Source organism: Piliocolobus tephrosceles, chromosome 21, assembly GCF_002776525.5.
Source record: "Piliocolobus tephrosceles isolate RC106 chromosome 21, ASM277652v3, whole genome shotgun sequence".
Lineage (NCBI taxonomy): Eukaryota > Metazoa > Chordata > Mammalia > Primates > Cercopithecidae > Piliocolobus > Piliocolobus tephrosceles.
This window is the reverse complement of record NC_045454.1, coordinates 5,680,681-5,685,813: the sequence shown is the minus strand read 5'-3', so window position 1 is coordinate 5,685,813 and position 5,133 is coordinate 5,680,681. Positions and strand designations below refer to the sequence as shown.

General features: G+C 48.1%; 1 protein-coding gene across 1 annotated transcript in view; it reads right to left on the bottom strand.

Annotated features, from left to right (window-relative positions):
* The window catches only part of LOC111530340 (zinc finger protein 611), a 23,069-nt gene extending 18,835 nt beyond the window's left edge, over window positions 1-4,234 (bottom strand). Inside the window, exon 1 of the mRNA XM_026448822.1 lies at window positions 4,170-4,234. The gene's annotated coding sequence lies outside the window, so the exon portion shown is untranslated. The remainder of the gene's footprint in view (window positions 1-4,169) is intronic.
* Between the last annotated feature and the right edge of the window lie 899 nt (window positions 4,235-5,133).

The window sequence follows — 5,133 nt, the reverse complement described above, 5'->3', positions numbered from 1 at the left end:
AAAAAAAAAAAAAAAAAAAGAAAAAGGAAAAGAAAGAAAGAAAAATAAAACAATGGTAATACAATATTTTTCTGAATACCTGTCATAAAATTACCTATATCCACGCAGAACAGGGACTTATTGAAATTAACAAGTGCAGTGTGTCAGTTATATAACATACCATATATGGAAAAGCCATATGTGAAATCTTAAATGTTAATCAGTAAACTATTATAACCCATGATAAAACCTGCAAGCAAATAATAATTACATTTATACAGCCTGCAGAATTCTAAACAATTCCCTCTTAAGAAAAAAGCTACAACTTCTACTTACCAGCAGCACACAATATAAAAACTGAAATACATCTTAAGATCACCACCTTCTTCTGATGTATGAGTTCAAGTAAATACACAGCATTACAAGGAATACGAACTAACAGTGTCAGAGGGCGCAATTATGATGTCACAGGTACAGTTACATAACACCAGGCAATACAGCAATTATATATATATGCATTGCCCTTAGTTCTCTAGCTAACTATGCATAAAATATAGACTGTGTACTGTGAAAATTTATAAACTGAGATCACAGAAAACATTGTATAAAACAAATTGCACAATAAAAACATAAAAAACAAGATGCAGGCCCCCTGGTCTGAAAGATCATATTGGTCAAAAGCGATGTTCAGAGTTCTCATTGTCCAATAGGATGTTCCTGCAGATGGGGCCTTTGAAATAATTTGGTCATGGGTGTTGACTACATGTGAATAGGACCGGTGCTTTTAGTTTTATTATTAATTAATTAATTAATCAATTAATTTTTTGAGATGGAGTTTCCCTCTTGTTGCCCAGGCTGGCATGCAGTGGTGCAATCTCGGCTCACTGCAACCTCTGCCTCCCAGATTCTAGCAATTCTGCCTCAGCCTTCTGAGCAGTTGAGATTGCAGGCATCTGCAACCATGCCTGGCTAATTTTTGTATTTGTTAAGTACAGATGGGGTTTCACTGTGTTGGCCAGGCTGGTCTCGATATCCTGACCTCGTGATCCACGCACCTCGGCCTCCCAAAGTGCTGGTATTACAGACGTGAGCCACCGTGCCCTGATGTCTATTTTAATAACTACTATGGGCTTGGCACGGTGGCTCACGTCTGTTATCCCAGCACTTTGGGAGGCCAAGGCAGGCGGATCACCTGAGGTCAGGAATTAGAGACCAGCCTGGACCAACATGAAGAAACCCAGTCTCTACTAAAAACACAAAATTACCTGGGCGTGGTGGTGCACGCCTGTAACCCCAGCTACTCACTGTTAGTTAGCTTGTATTCCTAATCATATCCAATCAACTCACCCACTCATCTAAACCCAAGGTCTCTCACCCCTTATTTTCTTTTGAGACAATGTCTCGCTCTGTTGACCAGGCTGCAGTGTAATACTCTGCCTCTCTGAGGCAGTAGAATCGCTTGAAGCCGAGAAGTGGAGGTTGTAGTGAGCTGAGATCATGCCATCGCACACCAGCCTGGGCAACAAGAGCAAAACTCCCTCAGAAAAAAAGAAAAGAAAAGAAAAGAAAAGAGAAGGCTATATAGGCCAAATGCAGTGGCTCATGCCTGTAATCCCACCTGTAAACCCAGTAATGTGGGAGGCCAAGGCAGGAGGATCCTTTGTGCCCAGGATTTTGAGACCAGCCTGGGAAACATAGTGAAACCCGGTTTCTACAATAACAAAATTAGCTGGGCTAGGTGGCTCATGCCTCTGGTCCCAGCTACTCAGAAGGCTGAGGTAGGAGGATCGCTTGAATCCAAGAGGTTGAGGCTGCAGTTAGAGGAGATTACACTACTGCACAACAGCCTGGATGATACAGCCAGACCCTGTCTCAAAATATGATTTAATTAATTAATTAAATTAAAAGTATTATGTAATAACAGACAGTGACTTTTTCTCCCCTTCACTACCCACGTCCTACCCCATCCTAGGAAAAGGGAAGGCAGTGATTCACAACTGAATAAGTCACTTCCCTCTGGCTGAATAGGGATTCCAAGTGGAAGATACCTCTCATGCCAAGATTTATAGAATGTACATGTCTTATAGATATGAATTTTAAAATTCTCAATCTCGGCCGGGCGCGGCGGCTCAAGCCTGTAATCCCAGCACTTTGGGAGGCCGAGACAGGTGGATCACGAGGTCAGGAGATCGAGACTATCCTGGCTAACATGGTGAAACCCCGTCTCTGCTAAAAAATACAAAAAACTAGCTGGGCGAGGTGGCGGGTGCCTGTAGTCCCAGCTACTCGGGAGGCTGAGGCAGGAGAATGGCATGAACCTGGGAGGCGGAGCTTGCAGTGAGCTGAGATCCGGCCACTGCACTCCAGCCTGGGCGACAGAGCGAGACTCCGTCTCAAAAAAAAAAAAAAAATTCTCAATCTCATCTGTATAATTTAAACAAGTTTTTAGATATTAGATTATATATATGGAAGTCAACCTGTCACAAGTAATCATATCCAATAAACTCACCCACTCATCTAAACCCAAGGTCTCTCACCCCTTTTTTTCTTTTGAGACAATGTCTCGCTCTGTTGTCCAGGCTGCAGTGTAATGACATGATATCAGCTCACCGCAGCCTGGACCTCCTGGGCTCAAGTCATCCTCCCAGCTTGGCCTCCAGAGCAGCTGGGAGTACAGGTGTACCGTTAGGCCCAGTTTTTTACTTATTTTTTTGGCAGAGATAGGGGTCTCACTATGTTGCCCAGGCTTGTCTCGAACTCCTGGACTCAAGCAATCCCCTTGCCTCAGTCTCCTAAAGTACGGAGATTTCAGGCGTGAGCCACTGCGCCCAGCCCCTCTGTCTTCATTACGGTGCTTCCCTCCCTAATTCTGTACGTATCTCTCATTCTCCCCTTCTCTCTCTAGCTCTTGTTTTCTTGTCTTTTTCCCTGGGATTCTGCGTCTCATTTTTGCCCCTCTCCTCTCCTGCTCTTTATCCCCTTCTTCCCTCTATTTCTTCTCTTCCACCTCTTCTGCTCCATCCTCGCAACTTATTTAATCTCTTGTTGCTCCTTCTCCCCAATCTTTCAATCGTCCTCAATTTGTCTCTTGTCATCTCTGCGCCTCCTCTGTTCTCCCTGTTAAATTCTCTCTTCCCTGATACACTCCTTTGTCCCCCACTCTGTGGCACCTGAGCTCCGCAGTTGTCCCCCCTGCTGTGGTTCTCCCTCTATTCTTGACACAAGCACCACTCTGCTCTGTCTGTCCTGGCTCCAAATCCCTCCCTCTCCCTCACTCTGACGAGCCTCCCTCTTTGCTGCCACTCCCCCTACCTTGCCGTCCTTCATCTCTCTGCATCTGGGTTTTCTCTACATTTCTCCAGTTGCTTTTCTCCTCCTGCGTTCCTACGTTGTTTTTCTTTTTGTTTTTCACTTTTGCCATCTCTTGGCATATCCCTCACTAGTCTTCTATTTTTCCTATCTGTTGTGGGCGTTTTTAATTCTCTTCACTGTCTCAGTGCTACTGCTCTTGTCTGTCTCCTGATCCCTTTGGCCCACACAATCGCAGGAGGGTTTGGACTAAGACGCCTGCATCCTGGAGGAGCGCATTTTCCAGGGGCTGGAGGTCGGCAGGCAAGAACACCCCTGTCACAGGACAGGCCCCTGGGACCTCCCCAGAGCGGGTTCAGTGGAAGCGGTGACGGCGGAGGGGAGACCTGGGGAGGAGCAGGCCCTGGCACGAGGAGGGACGTGGGGAGGGCGATGCGCGCCTTAGGACAAGGATGGGGTCTGCAGGATCCCAGGTCACGCAGAGGACTCGGCGTCCCCGGGACTGGAGCCGGGGCGCGGCACTCCAAGGGCCGACAAGGGCGAGGCTGGGAGGAGCACCCCAGGCAAGAATCCACCTTGCGGGTGAGGACTTTAAATAGCGCGGGGCGGGAGGAGTCAGAACAAGGTTTGGAGCAGGAAAACTACACAATAGGAAGTGTATATATTGCCCTATAACAGAAAGACCGGGGACCGGAACAGCCTCCGGACGACTTCAAACCCAAAAGGAAGCGACCCCCGGGCTCTCACGGGGATGTCTCAATTTGCTCTGGGCAAGGAAGACCGGCGGGAATTTCCAGGTCTGTGGGGACCCCACGTCCCAGGGACAGAAGCGTCGGGGACCTGGGAAGCGCAAACTTAAGACAACACAGAGCAAAACTCACCGCGCGATGTGACCTTCACTCCAACCGATCCGCTTCCGAGTTTGCGTTAATCTGCGCGCGCAGAACAGAAGCCAGGCCTGGGCGGGAGGTGGGAGGAGGTGGGCGGGGCCCCAGCGAGATAGGGGCAGGGCGCGAGGCGGAGAGACCTTGCCGTTTAGAACCGGCAGAGGGCGGGACCCAGGAGGGACCTGCTCGTCTCTCAGTCTCCATCCCAGTGTCTCTGTTTTCAAGTTTTGGAGACCAGAGTGCCAGAAACTCTGAGGCATGATTCCAAAGCCCTGGAATTGTCTGGAACCGGGATGCAAACTAGAATGTGAAATGCAAAGTCCTGCCTGGGCGCAGGTACGATGTCATGGTGACGGCCCACAGAGCAGAATAGAAATCCTCTCCCTTTCTACTGTCCATTCACTCCGGAGGGAGAGTCCGCCCTGTGCTCAGCTTCAGAGACTTCCCTAAAGCCACCGCCTGGGGTGCGGGACGGAGTGCGCAGGCCAGAGAGGAGTGAGGTCACCACCTGCTGCTTAAACACAGCAGAGGCGTCGGGGCGGGAACCTGAGGTCTCAGCTACTCAGGAAGCAGCGGCGGGAGAATCGCTGAGCCTGAGGTTCCAAGCCAGCCTGGACGACAAGTAACACCCACTACAGCAGGTCTACCTTCCTCGTCTCTCTTTAAAAAAAAAAAAAAAAAAAACTTTTTAAAATAAAATTTTTGATGGTGTGACATAGGGATCCAACATTATTCTTTTCCATGTGGATAACCACTTAGTTGTACTGGCACATTTGTCAAAGAAATCGATTACTTTCTTTTTTTAATTATTATTTACTTTTTGCTTTTTCTGGTTTTTTTGTTTTGTTTTGTTTGTTTGTTTGTCCTGAGACAGAGTATTTCTCTGTCGCCCAGGCTGGAGTGCAGTGGCGAGATCTCGACTCAATGCAGCCTCTGCCTCCTGGGTTCAAGCGATTCT